The following is an 11,868-nucleotide window of genomic DNA, read 5'->3' as shown; positions in this document are numbered from 1 at the left end:
ATTCGGAGGGAAGGCTTTCATTCTCACCACTAACTATGACGTTAGCTGTACGTTTCTTAGACGCAGTCAGGCAGAATTTTAATCCAGGTGGGAGAGACTCCAAAGCCCTGATCCTTATCTTAGCCCTAGGAGGCAAAAGGAGTGGCCTGGTCAGGGAGGCCAGCAGGGAAGAGGTTCAAAGAGCTGTCAAAACTGGAGATGGGTGTGGAGGGTCTGGGTGATTTGAGATGAGTCAGTTCCAGCAGGGAACACCAAGCCCCACTGCTAGTAGGCCCTGCCCGCATCTTCACTGCAGCCTTCTAGAGCCCTTGAGCAGGAAGAACAAATGGGAAACTCAGAGTCATACCCCTCAGAGGCCCCCATCAATGTTCAGTTCCCTGCAATCTTACCACATACCCTCCCGCCTCCCATTCTGCTCAGTGTCCATGGAAAAAGGAAGTGGGAACAGCTGACATCAGCACAGGCAGAAGGGAGAAGATGGACAAAAAGGAGGCAGCCAGGTGGAGAGGACAAGAGACTTGGGAGCTGGACTTCTGGGTTCGAGCCTACCCCTCCCCCACATAACGTACCAATGAGGTGACATTGGACATTTCATTTCCCGGAGTTTGAGTTTTCCCATCTTTAAAATAAGGATTGGGGGAGGGGTATAGCTCAGTGGTAGAGCACATGCTTAGCGTGCATGAGGTCCTGGGTTCAATCCCCAGTACTTCCATTAAAACTTTTTAAATAAAAATAAAATAGGGAAAATGACAAAATCTGCCTCCCAGGGCCACTGTGAGGATGACATGGGATAATACTTGTAAGGTGTCCAGCACAGCAGAAAGCACATTCTTGGCGCCCCATAAATTCTGGTTATTACCACCTTTATTATTGTCATTTTTACTCTTACCTCCATTTAAACTATTGCTGCTGGTATGATGGTGGCTGTTCCAGCATCTGCAGGAGAGAAATTGTCTTTGTGAATGTTCAGCCCTTCTTTGGTGATGGCCAGTGGCCCCGGGTCTCCTGGGTTCCTGTGCTCACTGAACCCCATGTGTGGCCCAGTTTGAGAGAGGAAGCGTCTCTCTCTAGAGCCAGAGCCTTGTCAGCCCAGAAGTCTCCCCAGGGCCCCAGGGAGGCTCTGTGTCAGGCACTTTGGAGATGTTGCCTCATGGAAGTTCACCACGTTAGGAGAGAATGATCCTTACTGTCTCCATTTGGCAGAAGAGAACACTGAGACTCAGAGAAGCTGAGCAGTCACCTAGTAAGAGATGGAGATGGATTTGGGTCACTGCTCACACTTACTGGGCTACATCCTCTCCTCAGCCACTGGCCAAGTTGGAAAGTTCAAGAAGCCTCCTTGGGACAAGGAGGAGGGGGCTGAGGTAAATGTCCCAAAGTGCCCCCAGAAAGGTCCACGACAGGACAGCAAAGCAGAGCCCACAGGGGTGGCAAGAGTGATGGATTAGGATCTACAGCTCTGACTCCCATCACCCGCAGAGACCCTGCCCTGGGTGGCTCTTGGGGGCTCAGGGTCCATCTGGGTATCTCCGGGGGCCCATACTATTGTGTAGCCACCCCAAGACCCTCGGAGCTTCCAGACAACCTGCCGTTAAGCCCCGTCAACAGACATGACAACGACCGCCATCCTTCAACTGACTTTTGGAGCCAAAATGCAGACGTTAACATTTCCTTACGATAAACTCCTCTTGTAAGTTGTGGACACCAGGGAAATCATTGTGAATTTTAATTCTGTCCAAACGGGAACCAGCCCCTCCTCTGACTGGGGACTTACAGAGCTGAAAACCCTCCCAAGCCCCTTTCCCAACCTGTTTGCTTGTGGTGGAGACTGGATCCTTCGCTCCCTGTTCTTCACCCACAAAGTCACTCACCCCTGAAGGTGGGGGTGGGGGTTCCTAGGCAACAAAAACCACCGCTGAGGGTGGCGACTCTAACCCTATTTCTCTGTCTTGTCAATCTCTCATTCAAGCATTCAGAATATTTACTGCTGAGCCGTGCCCAGCACGATGGGTACTTGGGATGCAGTTCCTTGCATCCAGAGGCTCCCAATCCAGGGGTGTGACTCGAGCCACCATCTTTAGCCCCTACTCTGTGCCAGGAGCCGTGTGCCTCGTGCTTTCAGACACCGTCCCCCTGAAAGCTCAGGACAACCCCACAAGGTATGTGTCATCACAACTTCATGGACGATTGTGTCTCCTTATCCAAAAAAAATATATGCACTGAGCAGCTGCTGAGTGCCTGGCCTGTGCAAGGGGGCAGATACGCAAGGATGACAAAGATTCCCCAGGTCGCTGCCTTTTTAGAAGATGCTCCCCAGTAGGAGAGGCAGACCCTGAACAAGAGAAGAAAGACAAGGAAGGGAGGGAAAGAGGGCCACAGAATGCAGTCAGCACTGTGGGTGACAAGGCAGAAAAGTCAACACGAAAGACCTATTTTAAGTACATTGATCAGGGTGGGACCCTCTGAGGAGGCGACGTCCAAACCACTCCATTCTTGTCTCCTTCCCTTCCAGAGTCACTTCCGGAGCTCCAGGTCATGTCACCACCCGCCCCTCGACAAGGATGGTGGGCCAGCTGCACAGGCAGGCAAACCCTCCCCTTGTCCTCTCCCTCCTGCTGCCCTTCTTGATAGGGGAGGTGGGAGGAAACATGGCTTCCTCCACCAACTAGCTGTGTGACCTTAGGTAGTCACTGCCCCTCTCTGGGCTTGCATCGGTGAAATCATCCATCCCACCCTGTCCTCCATAACTGAGACCAGGTATGAGGATGTAAAGGAAGCATCTCATCTATTTTAAAGCACTTGACAACGTGTGAGAATGTTACCGGCAGAAAACGTGCTTCTCCGTTGCACCCAAGCTCTTGCTGACGGGCACCTGGGGGCCATCAGGATCCTCCCAGCGCCTGGCAGGGGTCACATCACACTCTCCTCTTGTTGAAGGGGGACTGAGGCTCGGTCACAATGTGGTCAGCCTGAAGTGCCCCCAGATTCCAGGTGGGGAGGAAACCCCGAATAACACTAGCTGCAGACACCACTGAGCACTTGCTGGGTCCAGGTCAAGGCCATGGACTGGCGCCTTTCATCCCCACATCAGTCCTGCCCAGAAGGCTTTCTGGCCGTTAGCTCTGTTTTATAGGAAGGTGGACAATCAGCAGCTGTTCAGGACCCTCAGGTTAGACACAGCAAAGAGCAGAAGGTCCCCAGCCCGGATCTGAGACAAATGGGAACTCATTCATCCAGTCCAACCCCCACAGATCCTGTCACGTGCCAGGCATGTTCCGGGAACTCAGGGACCACTGACACAAACTCCCGCCCTCGTGGGGCTTACATCCTGGCGGGGAGACGACAGTAAATGAGGAAAACGTGCATGTGTTAGAGGCCAAGGAGGAGGAGCTCCCAGATCCTCTTGCTCCAAGCATCATGCCCACGGGAGAAGTCGGCACTTCGCAGCAGCTGCTGCTGGGAGATCAGGTCACCTGCGTCTACGGCTGCAGCTGCCCTCTTGCTTTGAGTGTCTGGATTCCCAAGATAGGCAGAGAAACTGAGGCAGCCAGGAACGGGACTTCATCCAAACTCCACTGCCCAGCGGGGCAGGCCGTAGGAACCGAAGGTGGGCTCAGAGCTCTCCTGCGAGGCGGGGGCCGTGCCTCCCTCATCTCGGAATGAGCATGTGATTAAGTAATCTTATTATGGAAGTCCCACATGATCCAAAGCCAGGCTACACTTGGAATGAAATTAATTCCAAGATTCGACCAACTCCCTGGCTGTTTTCCTTCCAGGGAAGCTGCTGGGAGGTAAATGAAGTCTGCACGTTTCGGGGACCCCAAGGAACAGGCCCCAAGTGCTGATGCTGCTAGAAGTCTGGGAGGGGGTTCAGCAGGTCATCCGTCACCCCTCAGTCCCAACTGCCCTCATGGACGCTCGGTGTCTTCACTTGGCTGCCCCATGTGTATCTGGATCAAAACCAGATTCTTGGTTGCACCCTAGTCGCACAGGCTGCTCCTCTAGGGTCCCTGGTTCTGCAAACAACCCCATCATCCTCTCAGCTGTCTTCTCTGACCTGCGAGTCCTCCCTGCACTGCAGCCTCCCCACGTCCAACCTGCGGCCAGGTCCACCTGCACGACATCTAAACGCCTCTCCAATGTCCTCCCTTGTCTCTATCCCTCCAGCTTCTTCCCCAAACCCCGCCCCCTCACAGACACTGCCTTCCTGGCTACAGACTCTTCCGGGGCTCCCCGGCACCCCGCAGGCCAGGTCCCAAGCTGGGTGCCGGGAAGACTATGTCTCTGGTCCTCAGGTACACCACCCCTACGCCGCAGCTTCAGGGGACAGAGAGGAAGAGGGCAGGCCCACCCAGGGCCTCTGTGGAGCGGGCCTGTCAGGCTGCGAAGGCTGAATCAAGTGAAACCAACTAGCTGTGTGACCCTGAGGAGTCACTCTCCCTCTCTGGTCTTGGGTCTCACCTCTAAATGATCAGCACACCCTGCCCTCCATCACTGAGACCAGTATGCGAATGAAGGGGCAGCACTTTATAAATTTTAAAGCATTTTACAGTCTCTGGGAATGTTACCATCACTCCTGCAAATCTCAGTAGGAGAATATGTTTCTCTGCCGCACCCCGCCCCCCAGTCCCACCACCCTCCTCCAAGTGACAGCCAGGGATCAGGGGAGACAAGAATCACCAAGAGGTCAGACCAGCAAACAGCTTTCATAGGAGTCCTTGTCCTGCTGGGGAGTCTGGGACACACCCCAAGAAACAAGAGAACAGGGGCCTTGCAGGTCTTACTCGTTGCTGCATCCCCAGCACAGGCTCAGCACACAGGAGGTGCTTAATCAGTGCCCCACGTGAACGGTGAGGCCCCACCCCACCTTGGTGCTTCTCGCCTGGTGGAGGATGATGCCGGCAAAGCTCTGCGTGGACCAGGGTGGCCAGCACGAGCTCTCCAAGGAGCGGAGCCTGGCCTCGCAGGACGAGGCAGATGTGACTAATCAGGAGACGGGAAAGGGCATTCTGGAAAGACACACAGCACGAGCAAAGGCAGAGGGGCCAGAAGGTACATGGTGGGTGGAACGGGGAATACGGCAAGACAGTAAATAGAATCTAGTGAGAGTACCCCGTCATCCCGGCCCCCATCAGTCTCCGAGATGAATAATACCCTCTCCCCTGCAGGGAAATCCCACAGTCAGGGATCCTGCCCAAGCCGGAGACCCAGAGTCCTCGGGCAACATCGCTGCCCTGGGCACCTCCCTCCCTGCCTGGCTCTCTCCCGGCAGCAGGTTTTGGAATTTGTGTGCCCAGTAGTGAACTTTACAGGAAATAGGGCTTCCCATAGTTCGAATTAAAACTTCCCCTTCTAGTCTATTCTCCTGTTCCTGGGATCTACAGCCCCAGTTCTTGACTTAGGGGCCAGGGAGAGGGCATGAGCCTCAAGGGGAAGGTATGTGAGGAGCCTGGAGTCACTCTGTGCAAAGGATTGCGCAGGTAACATGGAAGGGGAATAAGGGAGGAGGCCCTTTTGGTCAGGAACTACCAGTTCATGTGGTGGGTAGGGAATGGGTTCCCAAAGAGTTGGAATGATTGAAAACGTCAGGACAAAAGTGAGAAGCCATCCATCCATCCATCTATTCATCATCCATCCATTCATCCATACATACATACACTCATTCATTCAAAAATGTTAATTAAGCTCAGAGTCTAGTGGTCTAGTGGAGTGACAGACAGACAAGCAGGTAATTACAGTCCAGGCTGGTTGGTGCTATGATGGGGGTGTGGTGCTGTGGGAGCCCGGAAGAGGCACGTGACCTAGCAAGAAGGTAGGGTGGTGCAGTCAGGGAAGGCTGCCTGGAAGAGGCGGTTTTTAGCCTGAGACTTAGAGGGCTAACAGGACTTCGTCAGGCCACAGCCTAAAGGAAAACCAAACATACTTGCCTATATCCAGAGATGAGTGGCTTTCAGGGACCAGAACAACTCAGTGTGACTGAGGCAGAGGGCGCAAGGGAGGAGGGGTGAGAGGCGAGCTTACAGAGGAGGGTAGCTGGGGCCAGATCTGCTAGGACCTTGGGAGACACAGGCAAGAGTAGGGTCTTTATTGGATGGCAGTGGGAGCCCATCAAGGCTTCTAACTGGAGGAAAGATGTGGCCAGATTTCCTGTTTAGAATGATAACTCAGAGTTCTGGTAAGGGAGAGCTGGGTCCTTCTGACAAGGCTTCTAGTTGAAGATAACTTTAAAAATTGAAGTATCTCATATAGAGGTAGAGATATATATTTGCAGAAGCATTAAAAGTTTACAAGAGAATAAGAAATTTCCAAAGTATACCTGAAGAGCAAACAGGAACTCGGAGAAGTGGAGGGATCAGGGGAGACAAGAATCACCAAGAGGTCAGACCAGCAAACAGCTTTCATAGGAGTCCTTGTCCTGCTGGGGAGTCTGGGACACACCCCAAGAAACAAGAGAACAGGGGCCTTGCAGGTCTCAAGGTCTTCCCTTTGCCAGTCATGAAGAACTAGGGGGACAGAAACAAAAGCCCAGGACCTACAATCTAACAGGAGATCCTCCCTACAATTAGCTGGGACCCAAGGGCTACATCCTCAGCGAGAGGGTGACCAGAAGTGGACCAGCCCTTCTGGGGAACTACAGCTGGGTTTGAATAACTCATGTCTTTCAGGTAGCCTCAAGCTTGGGTGAAGACGGGTCCAGACAGGGAGCACATCCAAGTGTGTGGTAGAAGCAGCCAAAATTCTGGAAGAAGGTAACTTCATCCCATGCTTTAAATTATCCCTGTACTCACTCAAGTTTTCAAATACTATGACCAACTTACAGAGAAAATCGGCACACAGAGAAATAAAGCACCATGAGAAAAAAAACAAAACCAACAGAAACACCTGCAAAGTTTTCAGATATTGAAATTAACATAAAACTACTATGCTTACTATGTTTTTAAAAATAAAAAGGCAAACTTGAAACATCGCCAGAGAACATAAAAATATAATGTGACATAGTAAATTGACAAAAGAACCAAGTGGAAGCTCTAGAAATGAACACTGCAAAAACTGAAATTAAAAACTCAAGAGACTTTATTTCTTGATCCTTTGGTGATGGTCCCATGTTCTTCTGCAAAGCTGTATGTTTACGATTTATGTGCTTTATGCATGTGTCTATATTTCATAATAATAAAGGATGAAAAATAGAAATGCAGGTTGAAACTACAATGAGGAACCACCTCACACCAGTCAGAATGGCCATCATTAAAAAGTCCACAGATGATAAATGATGGAGAGGGTGTGCAGAAAAGGGAACCCTCCTACGCTGTTGGTGAGAATGTAATTTAGTGCAGCCACTATGGAAAAGAGTGTGGAGATTCCTTAAAAAACTAAAAATAGAGTTGCCATATAATCCAGCAATCCCATTCCTGGGCATGTATCTGGAGGGCACTCTAATTCAAAAAGACACATGCACCCCAATGTTCATAGCAGCACTATGTACAATAGCAAAGACATGGAAACAACCTAAATGTCCATCAACAGATGACTGGATAAAGAAGTTGTGGTATATTTATACAATGGAATACTACTCAGCCATAAAAAAAGAACAAATAAGGTCATTTGCTGTGACATAGATGAACATGGAGATCATCATTCTAAGTGAAGTAAGCCAGAAAGAGAAAGAAAAATACCATATGCTATCACTTTTATGTGAAATCTAAAAAAAGACACAAATGATCTTATTTACAAAACAGAAACAGACTCACAGACATAGAAAACCAACTTATGGTTACCAGAGGGTAAAGGGGGTGGGAAGGGATAAATTGGGAGCTTGAGATCTGCAGATACTAACTACCATATACAAAATAGGTAAACAACAAATTTCTACTGTATAGCACAGGGAACTATATTCAATATCTTGTAGTAACCTATAATGAAAAAGAATCTAAAAAGGAATATATGACTGAAACATTATGCTATACACCAAAAATTGACACAACATTGTAAACTGAATATACTTCAATTTTTTTAATTCAAAAAAACAAAAAACAAAAACCTCACTCCATGGGTTTAAGGAAAGATTAAATATAGACAAAGAAAGAATTAGGTCAAAGAAGATAAGTTATAGATATATTTAGATATATAGATATAGATCTCCAGAATGCATTGAAGAGAGACACAAAGATGGGGAAAAGGAGAGAGTAAGAGACAGAAAGGAGTGAAAAGACAGAATTTAGTTGAAGCCCTAGAAGAAAGAGAAATGGGCAAAGGCGATGTTTAAGAGACGATGGCTGATAATTTTCCAGAACGGATAAAAGACACCAAATCATATATTCAAGACACCCAAAAAGTCCCAAGAAAGATAAATAAAAAGAATCCACCAGTCAGTCTAGCACAGGGAAGCTGCAGAAAAACAAAGGTAAGGAGAGCACATACCTAACGGCAGTCAGAGACAAAAGGCCAGATTCACTTGCAAGGGGCCCCTCGTTAGATGGACAGCTGACTCCTCCACAGCAACAATGGAAGTCAGGAGCCGTGGGAGGTACTTCCCACCCGGAGGGTTAGAGGCACTGAAAGGACACTGTTGCTAAGCGGAGAACAGCGTGTGGGGGCCAGACCAGAGCTGCGGAGCCAGCCAGGGGCTGAGACGACAGCAGCCTGGACCAGGTCAGCGGCAGTGTGGAGGAGGTGAGTGGAGGGTCTGAGAGAAGCTAAGGAGGCAGGACCAGGATGAGCTGGTGACTGACCATTTATGGGGGATGAGGTGAGGGAGGAGGCAAGGGTGAAGGGGCTGCTGGGCTGGGCGGGGGGTGGGGCACTGAGATGAAACCAAAGAGGAGAAGCAGTTTGGGGAAGGGAGGTGAGACTAGTTTGGGATGTGATAGTCATGAAAATCAAGGCTGTTGGTACCCCCAAAAAAGAGAATCTCCCAGGCAGAAGGAGACAGGAAAGACACCCCGAAGAGGAGGAAGCAGCTCTTAAGGGCAGGAGGAAGGAGGGGCAGGATCTACAAGGTGGCAGGTCTGCGGAGCACAGCACCCACTGCTCCAGGAGGCAGTAATGTGACCGGAGGCCAGGGGAGAGAGCAAGCCCCGGCAGCGAGGCCGAGCGGGCAGAGTTCCCGCGACCAGCAGAGCTCAGCCAGTCCTGCTGAACAAGTAAAGAGCCGACTGCCCCGCGTACAGTCAGTGATTAATGTTAGTGGCCGCGGGGAGGCCAGCGCTTCACCTGGTTTCCCTTCTCCATCCTGGTGCAGAGAGCCAGACCCGCTCACCTGTCGTCTCCCCTTCAGTTGTGATTCCCAAACCAGAAACCTGCTTCCTGCAAACTCCAGCGGGTATAGCACCAAGTCAGGAAATCAAGGCAGTCAGAAACAAAGACTGCTTGGAGGAGCTTTTCATTTTTACTTTTTTACTTTTTTTTTTTTTAGTAGGAGAAGAAACCAAGTACCCGGCCCCTCCTGCCCGGCTCCCTGCTACCCGCATGGGCCCCCACCCCGCAGAGGGCCTCCATGGGGGCGGGGCGCAGTACGTATTCACATCTCTCTGAAAAGCCATCAGCTCAGCCTTGCTGGCATCCTCAGGGGTCCCACCTCCAGAGCTAAATGCACAGTCATTTAAGGACACAGAGACCCTCTCCTCCTGGAGCAGAGAACCCCCAGGGGTCCCCGAAGCCTGTGAAACTGAGGGAACTGAAGCTTCTCGGAGCCCTCTGCTCCCGCCTGCCTCGCGGCTGCTCGCTTCTACAAAATCTGTGGGCTGAGACTCTGGCGTGTGACTCACCCCCCTCCCTTCCTCTCTCTGAGTAAATGTCAAGTTACATTAGTTATCCTGTCTCCCTCAGCAGCCCCACTCCCCCCAATTTTTGGCGGTGCTGTTTACCTCGGCTAGATCAATCAGCGTTTGGGGAGAAAATAGAAACCCTTTTAGATCCAATTAATGAAAATTGGGCAGCAGGAATGTGCCTGTTTAAAATTTCACTACCTGGGCAGGAGAAGGACTGGAGATGCAGGGAGGTGGGCTAGAAACCGGTCTGGGCCCTGTTATCAAGCCCCCGATTCTTCCAACCTTCAGAAGAGAAACCCAGTTTCGGCAGGGGAACAAGCTGGAAGGCTCCCCATACTGGATGCTGGTCAAACATGTCTTTGTGAGTAGAGAGCTCGAAGCAGCCTCCTTGCTGGCTCCTTGGAGGGCAAGCAGGGAAATGAAGATGGGGGGGGGGGGTTCAAGTCAGGTGGGAGCCAGGGGAGTAGAATGAAAGCTTTGGGGAGACTCGGCGTCCAGCAGCTGCTTTGGGTGGGTCCCCTGGCTTCCCCTGGCCACCAGGACCCTAACCTCAAGAAGGTACATTTCACTCATGATCCAGTATGTCCTGGGAACTGTGCTGGGTACAGAGGCCTCTGCCCTTGGGCTCATGGTCCCATCTGCCCTGCGATGGTCAAGAGCAGTCATGACCTTGGGCCAGCGGCTGAGCCTTCTGAGCATTACACTTTTCATCTATAAAATGGGATAATAATGTACATGCTTCATAGGGCAGAATGAGAGACAGCGTGAAAAGTCCTTGGAATGGGGTGTGCCCTCCCCCAGCATCCTCCCCTTCCCTCCCCATGAGCTCAGAGTCTGTCCTTCCCCAGCCCCGAGGTTGTCCAGCCTCAGGAAAGCCCCACTGCACACCCATCTCTCAGCAAAGACCCATCGATACTTGGGAGTTTCCATTGAGCTTGGGGCATCTGTGTGTTCATGGGACCCTCCCCTTAGCCTGTTTTACAGAAGAATCAGAAAGGTTTCCACAGGGTCCTGCCCGACCCTGGAGCAGGAGCCACTCAGAGCCTGGAGGACCATGAGGACCCAAAAATCCCACCCACAGGACCGGAAGCTGCTGGGCAGGACGCGCGCATCTCATTCACCATGTTAGAGCCCATGTGCGGCCAGGAGCCCAGAGTGGGCGCTGGGGTGCCATTTGGAAGGACAGAAGAATGAATTGTACAGTCTTCAAAATGTTTGTTCATCTGTGCAGGAACGGTAGGAACTAAGCAAGTGATGTCACCTCTCTGGGCCTCAGTTTGCGTGTCTATAAAGTGGGAACTGAGGCTGATGCCTCCTGGGCCCACGTCACATCACATCTCTGCTGCAGGTGGCTCCAGGCAGGTACAGATGCAGGCGGGCTTGGACTCAGCACCTCCTCCCTGCCCCCACCGTGCACCCTTCAGTTCCCTTTCCATACCCACCCCGATACAGCAGGTGGGGTGCCGACAGGAGCCCTCCCGAAGGTGTGCACAGTGGGAGTGCAGGGAATTTCATGCCTCCCAGGGCAACCCTCCTTCAGTGGGTTTGGGGCGCTTGTGTGGACAGAGCTGGCCGGCTTTCCAGATGGCCTGGGGAGGGCCCAGCATGATGCAGGCCAGCTGCCTGCAGTGGGGACCAATGCTAGGGCCGACCCCTGCCCCCGAACGGGCCTCTGCTCCTTCCCTGTCTCCCTCTCCTGCCCCTCAAGCAGCCCCCTGGGAGCCTTCCCAACAAAACATCTGCCCCCGGGCTCTCACCAGGCCCTACTCGCAGTGCAGCCCAGACTCTGACAGGAAGGAAAACCAGCCACAGTCTTGCAAGCCTACATGCTGATCACATGGGCCGATGTGGCACAAGCAGGGCCCAAGCCCAGCGGGTGTGTGACGGGCCCAGCGTGGAGCAGGTGCAGCTTCCCAGGGCGGGGTGGGCGGGCATCCACTCACCCCCTCTGCACGGATGGGGGATCACCTGGAATGGCACAGTCCCTGCCCTCGAGGGCCACGGTCTCCTAGGACAGATGGACAAGTCAACTGAGGGGTGCAAAGCTACGGGAGTGACAGGGGTCGTGTCAAAGTTGCAGAGGTGAGTAGGGTGTGATGGA

General features: G+C 52.0%; 1 long non-coding RNA gene across 1 annotated transcript in view; it reads right to left on the bottom strand.

Moving 5' to 3' along the window:
* Window positions 1-889: 889 nt before the first annotated feature.
* LOC135322353 (uncharacterized) overlaps window positions 890-11,868 on the bottom strand; it is a 51,230-nt gene continuing 40,251 nt past the window's right edge. Inside the window, exon 3 of the long non-coding RNA XR_010382883.1 lies at window positions 890-936. This is a non-coding gene — a long non-coding RNA (uncharacterized LOC135322353). The remainder of the gene's footprint in view (window positions 937-11,868) is intronic.

Source organism: Camelus dromedarius, chromosome 10, assembly GCF_036321535.1.
Source record: "Camelus dromedarius isolate mCamDro1 chromosome 10, mCamDro1.pat, whole genome shotgun sequence".
Classification (NCBI taxonomy): Eukaryota; Metazoa; Chordata; class Mammalia; order Artiodactyla; family Camelidae; genus Camelus; species Camelus dromedarius.
The sequence above is the reverse complement of the archived record's forward strand: the minus strand, read 5'-3'. Positions and strand labels throughout refer to the sequence as shown.